We start from the raw sequence: 13,913 nt of genomic DNA, 5'->3' as shown, positions 1-13,913 counted from the left end.
CACTACGGCGTCCCTCACAGCCTGAGTCGCTTTGAGCCGTTAAACCCGGGAAACACATAAAACCATAAAACCAAACCACCCCCACTGCAAACTCCGTATTGACAGATTCGAAATACGCATGCTGATAACCACGGGGAGGGACACATTCTAGTATGACTTGCGCAACTTTTCTACTTTTACCAGATTTCCCGTCTAGGCAGTTATCACCACGTCACATAATCAGAAGTTTTCTTATCAATGGTGAACTATCAAAATCTTAGTTGAGTTTCCCCTTCCAATGGCGATGAGAGGAAACTACTTGATGATGAAATCGGGGTTTCTTGGTGACCCGGTGGTTCTACTCGCAAACTTTCACATTACTCAAGGAAAGGAGAAGGTTAACTATTTATTTACAACATAGGTAAAAAAACGAAAAGAAACAAAGCAAGGAGAAAACTATTTACATGACTAAATCGTGGATCAGACGAATTCAGCCCCCGCTCAACCCAGAGCGCTTGGTTTTAAACCCTCTGTCTCCGCCCTTAGCGGGGACAGCAACCAATAAGATAACAAACACCCATCTCGCCAATCAGTGGTCAGGGAAAGGAAAATAAGGATTTCCGCCAACTAATCACAGATTGGGGAAAGAGTAATAATAATTGTTTTTTTTTGGGAAAGGAAATGGCGCAGTATCTGTCTCATATATCTTTGGACACCTGAACCACGCCGTAAGGAAAGGGATATAGGAGGGAGTGAAAGAAGAAAGGACGAATAGGTGCCGTAGTGGAGGGCTCCGGAATAATTTCGACCACCTGGGGATCTTTAACGTGCACTGACATCGCACAGCACACGGGCGCCTTAGCGTTTTTCCTCCATAAAAACGCAGCCACCGCGGTCGGGTTCGAACCCGGGAACTCCGGATCAGTAGTCGAGCGCCCTAACCACTGAGCCACCGCGGCGGGGGCGGGAAAGAGTGCTGATTAAACATTTGGGAAAGGAGAGGTTGCAATCAAATAGACAAACAGCACAAACGCGACCACACTCTCCCACGGCACCCACGGCCCAGCCGTTACCACTTTCTTTCGCACAAGCGACAAAACGATCACTAAAGTGTTTATAGAATACACCGCGCGAGACGAACACAGTCGTTACGGGAATAGTGGGTTTCCGGTCTCTCGGCTAAAGTGTTTACTGAATACACCGCGCGAGACGAACACAGTCGTTACGGGAATAGTGGGTTTCTGGTCACTCGGCTAATACTCAGCCGTATCTCGTGCGCCCCCGAAACCTCGTCAACCCCTTAACAACCACATGTCGTCAGCTGTACATGGTTAGCGTTTTTCCCGGCGGGTCATCCCTGTGACGGCGCGGCGTAAACGAGGACGTCCACCGCACGAAGGGGAGGCAGGGACGGGACGGGCCCCTTTGTTGGGGACTTCCGACCCCACTGGAGCGGCCTTCCTTGCGAACACAAGACCAACGAGTTCGCGGAACGGTCAGCGAACTCCACAATCTTGCTGTGAGCTAGTCGATGGTCCATCTTAAGTAAGAGTAGTGCAGCGCAAAAAATAGGGAAGGATTGAGTCCAATGAAATGCTTATCACAGAAGGCGTGAACAAAGGTACAGCCGGAAAATCATGGGAAGGCATGCGCAGCTACTCAAAAACGGATGACTCATGGAAAACACCTGAAAAAGAAGTCACATCGTGGCAAAAGCTGAGTCGAGGAGAAAGGTCATATCATAACAACAAAGGAATAGAACCCCCGCCCCTACAACAACTACAGAGGAAGCGGTTAGACGCTGGATAGACAATCTTGTGCCGATTCATTATCTACTTGGCCATGTGATGCCCTGTTTGTATTTAATACGCTGGTTAGACAATCTTGCGCAGATTCCTTATTTACTTGGCCATGTGATGCTCTGTTTGTATTTAAAGCTCTGCCGTTTGCAATAAAATTCCGGTCGTTAGTCAGAGCGAGTCCTGTTGATTGTGTCTTCCCCTTCTGTTCCTGTTTTTTGCGCTGCGCTACTCTTACAGTGGTGAACTACTGCAAACGGTAAAATAAGCAAATAATAATAAACAAATTGTAAGCGCTTGTTTGGCTATGTTCCTGTAACTATAATTATTGGTGTTTCATTTCTGCCATTAAACAGTGGAAGTGGCAGCAGGGGTCGTTTTTTGGTACTTTCTGTCGTATATGTTACGTATAGAACGAAGGCGCCCAGTTTACACGATCCGAAAATGACATTTCCAGGGTAGATTATAATTCTGAGGCTCACCGCCGCATAGAAAAAAAAAGAGAGGCTTTGAAATAATGGATAGCGCAATCAGCTGCCAAATTGATTTCGCTAGCTAAAACTGTCGTGTGCCTCTTCAGGCGCGTAATGGACGGCAGCAACAGTGAACACGGTAGGGGTTGCCGAAAAAAGTCATTTAAGATAACATGAACCACTTAGTGTGTTACTTCATTAGACTTAATTAGTATGATTGCAAGAAAAATATGATTTAGAGTTCATCCTACACAAACGAAGTTTAGGAAGCGCTTTATTAAATAGCTTCTTGTCAATGGGCGAATGTGAGCCTCGATCTTGATTGCTTCCGCGTTCATTCCACAAAATGAAATTTTCGCGTCAGAAGCGAAATAGTGTCATGAATACCTCTTGCTAGCTTAATCATCAACATTTAGCCCGACGGAATATGCGTTACGTTGATCTGGCGTTCACCTTCCTGTCATTTAGATGACAAAAAGGTAAAAGAGCTGAGTGTAGCAAAAGAGCTCAACTCACATTCAGTTTGTAGTGTACCGATCGATTGAAAGCAATAATAAGACCTGAGCTTTAGAAGTGCCCGTATAATGGTAGTCCTTTACATACTTCAGGTCAAGTCGGTGGTAATCGCGCAGAAAGGGCATCTGAACCTGTAGTATCATAATAACCGTTGTGGGCGTGTGCGTGTGCGTGCAACACTAGTAATAATTAATAATTGGTTTTGGGGGGAAGGAAATGGCACAGTATCTGTCTCCTATATTGTTGGACACCTGAACCGCGCCGTAGGGGAAGGGATAAAGGAGGGAGTGAAAGAAGAAAGGGAGGAAGAGGTGCAGTAGTGGAGGACTCCGGAATAACTTCGACCACCTGGAGATCTTTAACGTGCACTGAAATCGCACAGCACATGGGCGCCTTGGCGTTTTTCCTCCATAAAACGCAGCCGCCGCGGTCGGGTTCAAACCCGGGAACTCCGGATCAGTAGTCGAGCGCCCTAACCACTGATCCACCGCGGCGGGTGCATGCAACACTAGTGGCTCACTTCCTATGTTTTCTGTCTTCTTTGCTTGCATGAGTGCCTATAGGATGCTGACGAAAAGTGGTGAATAAACAGAGACGCCGGCACTATTCAAGTCTTACCCCCTCGCCTACGGTGAGGGCTCACGTATAAAGAATACTGGCGGAAAATAAGATCAGAACATTTGTACCAGCAACGCCCAGCGTATTAAATAAAGCTTGCCGTAGAATGCATATCTGAAAATCGTGTTTGGAGTAACGCAGCACTCACGTGACTAGCCTTACTGACGAAACTAATGCCAACGAATTTAAAGGCTACAGTAGCTACTGGTAGTAATGATGTTGTTTATAAGATGTCTGATATGGATGAATAGCGGTCTGCAAATTTAAGTTCAGCAAACGGAGTGGGTTTATTGGTGAGGAGTTAATACCAATCGGCAGGAAACGCACTGCTGCCTTTGAAATTTCCTCACGTGAACTGTTTCGAGAATAGTAAAGTGTAAAATTGCTCAACGAAGAAAAAAATGCCCCATCACAACGGAAGTTCGCGAAAATTTGTGATACGGGCAGGAGTTCGTTTCATTAAGACGTTGCATCCCGAAAAATGCCGGAGTTAGCCTTGAGAAAGGATGCCCAAGAGCTGGCTTCAAAACAAATTTTCGACGCATGTAGGCCAATGTGCGCAATCAAGTTCGCTCAGTCGCCATCGGATCTCCACTGCTTATACGTCACTTTGAGTTTATCGCATGGTCTTAACAATAGGAGACCCGCCACGGTGCCGCAGTGCTTAGGACGCTAGGCTGCTGAGCCCGAGGAAGCGGGTTAAATTCCGGTCGCGGCTGCCGCACTTCGATGTAGGTGAAACATAAGGCATACTTGCAATGTGTGATGTTAGTGCACGTTAAAGAACCGAAGGTGGTCGAGATTATTTAGGAGCCCTCCACTGCAGCTTCACGCAAAGTTTACGTACCGGTTTGGGAAGTTAAATCCATCGTTATACTGTACCATACCATACCATAGCATACCCTCTAGTACCGTACCATTCGAAAGCGCCGCATACTATACCATTTCATGATGTGCCAAAGCATACCATACCATACAATACTACATATACCATACCACACCATACCATATTATACCTACCATACCAACCATACCATACCATACCGTAACATACCATACCATATCACTCCATACCATACCATACCATATCACTCCATACCATACCACACCATACCATACCATACCGCACCACATCATACCTTGAATAATCTAAGGCGATTCCTTCTTTCACCCTTCTCCAGACCCACTTAATAGGGAAAAGCTGCTGACCGACTTCACCACAACGGACCTGAACTGGATTTCGAAGTGAACAGAGAAGACCGCAGCAGCAGCTCTGAGAGCCCGGAACGGAGGCTCGAACACAAAGGTGAACTACTTTTCCCCTTACAAAGATGTTTGTTTAATCAACAATTCAATTTGTTGTGGTGTAGCGGTTGAGCAGAGGTAGAAGATATAGCCGATTAAGCTGGTTTGTGGATTTACAATGCCTAGTTCTTGTGTACGCGACATACGAAAAACACGTAGTATGCTATTCCTCAGTAAACTACGAGAGACAGTTATAGCGCATAATAACTTGACGTGCGTTTCATGTGTTCATTTATATCATAAAATATCTAACTTCAGTCTGGTGCAGTAATGCGTTTATTAGACTCTCAATTATTTTAGAAGAAAATCATTTATTAGGAATATATATTTTTAAAAATATTTTCTGCCAAGGTTTGAATCATTGATAGAGTGCCACAATTGTTTTACCAATAGTTCTCCATCATTTCATGAAACTAGCGAAACTTACGCAACCAAAATCACGTGTTTTCTTTCTTGCGTGCTCCTATCTTTCAGTGCAGTATTTAACTGGTAACAAGATGAAATAAAGAAAATTGTGTTTTCCGCTGCCCACCTTTATTGTTCTAAGTCATTCCGTCTAGATTCCCAAAAAAGCGGCGCTTTGCGGCAACGACCTTCAGCAATTCATGCTACTAAGAGAAGCAATTCATCGTCATGAAGAGCTTCGCTTGCATTAATGTTTTGAAAGTAGGCTTCGTAAAGTCGTGTTTTTGGCGCTGCCGAAATCAGACGAAAAGCGGAAAAATGACGTTCTGTGTTTATGCATTATCATAAAGTCATTTGAAACATAGATTTCTAATGTTCCGAAAACGTCGGCTGGCATGCACACAATCTCCTCGGAGAGATCAGCCTCCAGAATTCCTTAACCGCGGATGGCTGCTAGTTCCTCTCTTATTTCCTGCTTAAGCAGTAGGAAATCAGTAGTTTATCTAAGCGCGCTGGCGTCTACCTAGGTCGAAATCTGCGAACCTTACTTCATGCAGTGCTCGGGACGCTTATTCTGTGTCTGTCGCTAATTCTTTACTGATTTGCGCTGGCTTCGCGGTGTACAAGAGCATGCTAAGTGTTACGTAATCGTAACGATGCTGGTACCCGCGTCATTCTACAGTCTCACTCTCGCCTCGTTGCCGAAAACTTTCATTACTCTAGTGCTTAATTTCGATAACTTCCTCACGAAACTGCTTTTGTTTACGCGGAATGTGTTCCTCAGTGCGCCAGCATATGTAAGATTGTTCACGTCTCTGGAAAGATTTTATCACATAAAGGAGAATAATCTAAGTGCATATGCCTGTGGTTAACCTTTCGTCACAGGTGTGAATTCGAGTGCTTTATTGCAGAGCACAAGAAAATGATGGGCTCATTATGATAGAAAGGAAGTCGACTCGGATTTAAAGTAAGGAAAGCATAATGGGAAGTGGCTATTTTTTCTTGTGGTGTTCTTTGTGTCGAAAATTACTCGCGTAATTGTTTAAGTACAATATTATTACACAAGTAGTCGACGAAAAACCAACCACGGTGTCGGTGGATTCCGAACGCACAGCGCGTGGCTGTCTTTCCTCGCCTTTCAAAGGCGAACACGCAAAAATGCGGTCGACGAACTAAATGTAGATCAAAACTAAGAGCAACACTTTTCTTTCTTTTCTTTATTGCTTTGGTGCTGTCCGCATTTTTACCCATTAATAAAATTATACCCTACTAGGCCAGTTTTCGTCCAACTCTCGCAACTATTGACTAGTTTCCAAAGTATTCCTGTCGTAAGGTGACGCTGACAAATCGTCATTGGCACTCCAACTACTGCCACCGATTTCAAACATCCTGGAATACCGCAGGGGCACGCAAAATGTTTTATTTTCGGTTTTAATGAATGAGTTTCTGTCGAGGTCACAATTTTGCCAAATAAATCCTCATCTGTCGTCAGAGCTCCGCAGCATGTGCCGGTGTGCTGGTAGCGCAAACGACTTCTAAAAGCCGTCAGATCGGTCCAAGCCATCTCCAAGCAAGCATCAGAGAAGTCCCCAGAACCACCCGGATCGAAGACGAGCCTCGAAGCAGCCGTCATCATCAGAGGCTGCCAGCTGAGCACGGACATTTCCCGGACCATACCCGGGAATAAAGGGAAGCTGCGACGTCGACAATGGCTTCACCTGTGACGAGAACCCCGGTCATCCTCTAGCAGTAATCCCGAATCTCCAAAAGAAAGATGCAGAAGGCTGGTTGGACAACTACGGGCGAGGAATAATGTTGAATAGTTGCGACGATGCTGTCATGGTTGAGCACATCGTCTTTGCACTTAATGGGGCTGTTGTTTTTTGGCTCAAATACCACAGGGATTCCTTGCCGATTTTGAATGAATTGCTTTAAGAACAGGGTTGAGCTACTGCTGTAGTTTTCAACCAAGCACTCAAACAAGACGGTGAACGTGCACGCCGCACACATGATGCGCATGTTTCTTGTGCCGACCACTCATCATTATCATTTATTATCTTTTAAGGGCCCTGGGTTGGGCATTACATAAGGTGGAAGGAGTAAGAAGTAGAGCAATTACGTGGTCAAAGAAAAGCGAAATAAAAACCAGAGAGGCAAGTAAAGTTACACATTCTTAAGAAACCATGGTTATTGAAAGAGAAAAACGAAAAAAAAGACGAAAAAACACCCATGCGATTGATTTTCGCATATCTTTACAAATAAATACAAAGGTTTACATGCACAATTATTGCAAACACAGAAAAGAAAAAAAAACATGCAAGACAAAGCAGGAAATATGACATATACATGGGCGTAGAGAACAGCTAAAACGCAAAATTCACGTTTGGTAACTCAGTAAACCTGGAAATATTTGCTGATAAAATTATTATTTGGCAAAGTGAGCTGATATTAGCTGCCTGAATTTAGAGTTGCCACGTTCATGGACTATAGGTTCAGGAATCGAGTTCCATTCTTCAATGGCCAAGGGTAAGAAAGGCTTATTAAATGCGTTTGTCGAACCAGTTATGCGTTGCACGCTCATAGAATTGAAAAGACGACATGATGTTCGTGCAGGTGGTACTAAAAGGAAGGTTCTCAGATTAAGGCGAATAAAATAGAGATTTTGGAATAGGCACAGCCGTGAAATCTTCCATCGATGCGCTAATGATTCAAGGTTAATGGATGATTTAATAGCACTAACGCTAACCCGTCTATCATATTCTGAACAGATGAAGCGAGCCGCCCGATTTTAGAAGCTTTCAAGTGATTCAATTAGATATTGCTGGTGAGGACTCCATATTGCGTAGGCATATTCAAGTTTCGGTCTAACGTACACCTCGTAGGCAAGTTTTTTTATGTAACTGGGGGATAAAGAGAGGTGACGCTTAAGGAAACCAAGTGTTTTGGATATCTGTGCCACTAATTTCGCAATGTGTTCAGACCAGTTGAGTTTGTCGGTGATAACAACACCTAAGTATCGGTATGATTCAACACGTGAAATGGCAGTAGAGTTTAATGAGTATGAATAGTTAAAGGTGGAATACTTTCGGGATATTTGCATGCTCTTGCATTTGGATATGTTTAGATTCATCAGCCAGGTGGTGCACCAGGTTTCTATTATATCTAGGTCTTTCTGGAGGAGTCTCTGGTCCCAGGTGGCAGTTATGCGGCGATAAAGAACGCAATCGTCAGCGAAAAGGCGAATTGTGGAAAAGATATTTGCAGGAAGGTCGCTGACAAACAATAAAAATAAGAGTGGTCCAAGCACAGAGCCTTGGGGTACACCTGAAATCACTTTGGAGGCTTTGGAGCGGTGATTGCCGATAACAGTAAACTGGGTGCGGTCTGAGGGGAAAGAAGAAATCTATGACAGTATTAAGGAATCTAGGGAGAGAGAGGAGATTTTAGCCATAAGACGTAGATGTGGAACCCGGTCAAAGGCTTTCGAGAAATCCAGGTAGATGATATCAGTTTGAAATTATGAATCTAATTTCACGTGAAGGTCGGTAGTAAACTTGAAAAGCTGGGTATCGCACAAATATCCGGAGCGGAAATCATGTTTATTGGTAAAAGAAGGAATTCCTTTCTAGGTGAGAGCAGACTTGTGAGTATATGATGTGTTCCAGCATTTTACAAGCAATGCAAAAGACATTTTACAAGCAATACTAAAAGATGAAGGACAAGAAAATAACTTTCATAATCCCAGACGTCAAGAAGCACCTCTTTCAAAGTCGCGGCTAATGTCTGGAAGAGAGCTGGGGAAATCACTACAATTTAGATGACGGTCGATGCGTCGACCCACCACAAAAATTCATCACCATCCGCCCCCATAGGACGTGTGGCAGCAACAACTTCCATGTAGTTATCCGAGAGGACATGCGTGAAGAACCACGTATGGATCATTGCCATCATCACTCTAGCTACAACTATACTATGCGACAAAGTTTCTTCGCAACTCTGCCAAAGCTACGAAGCCACAACAAAGCATCTCCTTAAGCAGCTAATTGTGTTCCCAGTTGATGTTATTCGTTTCCCTTTAATACAAATAATAACCCTAACGCAAGTTACTTACCGCACATTTTTAAATGCCAAATTTTAAGCATTGCAAAGCCGTGGTATAATGTTTCAATAAAACTGCAGTCTTCTTAACCTTACGTCTATTGGGATTCAAGGTGAGTGAACAGCGCATCAAAGCCGGGACAAAGGCATGACAAGCGCTGACTAGCAACTGAGTTTATTGAAGAACGAAAAGTGGTAGTATATAGCGAACGCAAAAAATAAAATATAAAAGCCGAAATACGACCAAAAGGTAAACAACCTATGTCACGTGCAATTCAAGATTTTGAATTTCCTTGTGACTTAGTGTCACTGAAGGATTGCTGATATACTGTTATCCAAGATTATGGATGTGATATGCTTCCGTGATTTCGCGCGTCACCTTGTTCTTATGATAGAACCACACTGCTGTCTTCTCTGTACAGCGATTCGCATTTGTATTTTTTGCAGGTAAACTTTGTCCCAGGAACCGGACCATCTTTTTCAGGTTTTTTATGTTCTTATTCTTTTTCGTGCTTCCACTTACACCTAGCACAATGAGCGGCAACATGGCAAGGAGGGTAATTTTTTCTTGCGCATTCATACTCCATTAACCTCTTATTCGGGCATATGCCTGTTTGCCCAACATAGGCGGCACCGCACTTGAAGGGTACCTGATATACAACGTTTTCTCTGCAGTCAACGGATTGCGACACATGTCGTACCTGGCAACCGACCTTCTTTGTTGGTTGTATATCAACGTTGTAAAACGTTGTATATCAGATACCCTTCAAGTGCGGCTCCGCCTATGTTAGGCAAACAGGCAAATGCCTGAATAAGAGGTTAATAGAGCATGAATCCTCAAGAAAACATCACCCTCTTTGCATTTTTACCGCTCATTGCGCTAGGTGCAAGCGCAAGCATGACAAGGAAAACATGAAAGAAAACCAGAAAAATATGGCCCGGTTCCTGGGACAAAGTTTCGCTGCTAAAAATTCAAATGCGATCTGCCGTACAAGAAGATAGCAGTGCTGTTCTATCATGAGAACAAGGTGACGCGCGAAGTCATGGAAGCATATCACATCCATAATCTTGGAGAAAAGTGCATCAGTAATCCTTCCGTGACATTAAGTGTCAACGAAATTCAATATGTTGACGTGCACGGAGCATAGGTTGTTTACCCTTTTGTCTTTTTTCTGTTTTTATATTTTATTGTTTGCGTTGACAATATATTACCACTTTTCGTTGTTCAAAGAACACAGTTGCTAGTCAGCCTTTGTCCCGTCTTTCTTGCGCTGCTCACCCACCATGAATGCTTACCAACTCGCTCAAATCTCAGCTTTACTCAGTCTGGTGGGGAGAGGCGCGTCGTAGGTTTTTGAGAAAACTAGCCCTTGGAAACATTTATTTATTTATTTATACCTCGGGGGTGTGAAAAGGTGCATCGCATGAGAGGTGGGCTAATATAAGTATTAAATTATCAGTTGTTCTTTCGATGTCTTGAAGCGGTAAGGTGCATGATGTAGCAGATTTTCCGTTGTCAAGTTGTTCCACTCTCTGGCAGTCTGGGTAAAGAATGGCTTGAGAGGGGCCGAAGTGGATGCTCGAAGTGGACGCACGGATGTCGGGTGGTTATAACGGCGTGAATGGCGGCGGGCTGGGATGATCATGGAAGTGTTCAGGGGTGATTGGTGAAATTTATGCTAAAGGCAAAGTTTAATTGACATTCGGCGGGATTAAAGTCAAGAGAAGTTAGCTGAAGACTTTTATGACGTAACGTGTAACGTAACATAAATTCTGACTGCGATTTCTGCAGGTCATGTTGAAGGAAATGGTTTCACAAAACAACAGAAAGATAAGGCAGGTAACGCAAGAGCGCTGTGTACTGGCAACAAAGCAGTACACACGAGTTACAAGAAATCGGCGTCTAGCAGAATTGTGTGGCGTGGTTATGCGCTGGGAATTTTGTTCTGTCCGCTTTGCACTGCCACGAGCTCTTGATGCATGAGCTAGCGCTCTTTTAATTTGTAGAGTTCGTTTGCTCTGTGGTCTCCACTGTTATCTCGAGCTACAGCGGCAGAGTGAGGAGTTTTGTTTCACAGCGGAAGAGGCGAAGCTCTCGGTGCAGCTCGTTCGTAACTGAGACTTCGTGTAAAGTTGCATCGGAAAGCCCTGATTGAAGACAAGACCTTTCGCGATGTCCGAAGAAACGAGAGTGCGCGCGTTTGTGCGTTTTTGGAATGCGCGTGTTTTGTGCGTGTGTGTTTGAAAGTTTTAAAGAAAGCCGACCCGAGCGAAGCCAAGACAACCGGAAGTAAAAGTATGTGTGCCAATCTGTGTGGTTGTGACGGATGAAAGCCTTGCTATTCAACTGGCATTAGTTCCAGATCGTCACAATTCCCTGGTAATTTAGTCAACTTTACTCAAAAGCGGTAAGCGTACAGAAGAACTCGAAAGATCGGGGGGCTTTTGTCTCGCTCCGTTCCTCCGAGGCGCTCAGATTGAGCGCGATAGCGGGGATTTAAGTTGTGCGCATGAAGAATTCGCATTTTAATGCGATCGCCATCGCAGTTTCCCCTAATTCTTCGTCGGTGCAGCGACTCCCGTACAAGTGACCAGGAGCTCGTATTAGCTTTATTGGAAAATCCTGGGTTACAAGGAATAATGCGCACTTTTCTGTGACTGCGGAAAAGAAATCGTAACCGAAAGGTACCACATCCATCCTCTAATGCTTTCAAGAAAGAAGTGAATAATATAAGCTCGAGTTTTTTTTTCACTCCGTGTTCTTACTTATATCTTGATTTTGATGCTTTTTCACCAACTGGATCCGAAAAACATATTACATACTAATTCTCAGCGATGATACCACAAGTAAGAGGAAAAGGCTACAAATAATTTAAAACTTCCAGACTTTTTAAATACTGAGTAGAGCAGAGACAAAGGTGCCCAACTATTCGGTATCTTTAAAGCCATTTTGTTGGATCCCAATAACTTGAGCTTGATTGGAGTTCAAAAAATACATAACTTAAAATAACAAGTATAAGGGTTAAGATCGGCTACATAAGATCGATTGAGTGAACAGACATTAGCTTTCAAACAAATGAGTCCATCTACTTCCTTTTTTTCAAGAATTTATGATATGAACAATATATTCTCCTTAAAACTTGAAATGGGTGAAATAGAAGCAAAACTTTAACTATGGACGTTCTGAACTGCACTAACGTCATACGTACTATCTACAAGTGTAGCGAAAAATATCGATAACTGAATCGGCTGCTTCGTTCCCAATATACATTCTCGCATCACTTGTTATTTCGTGTGAATCTTGTTGTGGTCGATGGAAGAGCTTAAGTTCAGCTCTTATTAGTTATGAACTACCTCCTCCGTCAAGGATATAATGTTACTGCTATCATACATGCAACGCGGTAGGCACTTTAATGACGACCAAGAAACAAATAACAATGAAAGCGCGAAGTGGCAACTGTTTATACAGATAATTTTATACAGAAACAACACATGTCACGCTGTTAGAACCAGAATTACGCCCAAGCAGCAAAGGTAATTCGCCCAATATTGGTAAGAGTTGGTGTCACTCTGGTCCTTTTTAAGACCAGCGTTTTTCAATACCGTCAATGTTGAACCGATTACCTGTGCTGCTTGGGTGAATTGTAAGAAATTGAGAATGCTAAAACATAAAGGGATGAAAGAAAGACAACAAAATAGAACCCCAGCCAAAGAAACCAGTGCGCTGACGATGGAAAAACATCAACCACAAGATGGGTTCTGCACCATACCATACAGCTGCGACAGCATCAGCTGTTCCGGTTGGCTAGGTGATAATGTTAGTGAAACATTGCTTACAGATTTTTCGCAACAGGCAGAATCGCTATGGCTTCAGTGGTTTCTCGTTGTATTATGTTATGCATGACCTATGGCGGGTTGCATAGTGCGTTTCATATACGATGTACAGTGAGGCCGCAATGCACCGCGAACCCGCACATGCCGTACTTTTCAACTTTCGAACGAGGTAATGCTTTAAAAACTGGTTCATAAATATGTACTTCGGTAGACTCTTTACTCCGAAACATGAATAAGGATGGTTGTACACTGCAGCAGAGAGCGCACAGTATTTTTCTTTTTGCTCACACGCTCATTCGCGTTTCATTCCGGCCTCTCTGTAAAACCAACTAGGCCCAGCTTTCGCTCTTTTAGTGACTCCTGTACCTGGTCTTTCTCCATTAAGATTCGATATTCCCAAGTTATGCTAAAACCCTTTATTACCTGAAAGCACCCTCAGAGTTCAGCGTTTAACCGCCAACGATTCACAGCTCCCCTTCAGGGCAGCGCCACTTCTGTAGTAATAAACTAATAGGCGTCAGTGCTTACCATTGCCACTTTCGTGAAGAAGCTTGTTACTTACCTTGCAAGGATGCTCCGTTGTGCTTCCTGACCATCGAACCGTGGTTTCTCCTATCTTTGCCCATAGTCGCATTTCGAGACAGAAGGAAGCTTTCACCGCAGGAATGAAGACGATGATGCCGGATGGCGCTTGATCGGGGATAAGAAAGTCAAAGTATATTTACAACTGTTTAACATTGTGAATGATAGGTGCAATATGAAGGGTTTGTCTATAAATCGGTCGGAAGGCCTCAAACAAATGCACGTGCGGGGTTAAATAGTCCCTCATGAAGTCGTCGCGTGTTTTTTTCTCATATGAGATAAGTTTTTCTTCGACCGTGACGTC

This window comes from Amblyomma americanum, chromosome 6 (assembly GCF_052857255.1).
Source record: "Amblyomma americanum isolate KBUSLIRL-KWMA chromosome 6, ASM5285725v1, whole genome shotgun sequence".
NCBI classification, from domain to species: domain Eukaryota; kingdom Metazoa; phylum Arthropoda; class Arachnida; order Ixodida; family Ixodidae; genus Amblyomma; species Amblyomma americanum.
Note: the sequence above shows the minus strand (reverse complement) of the source record.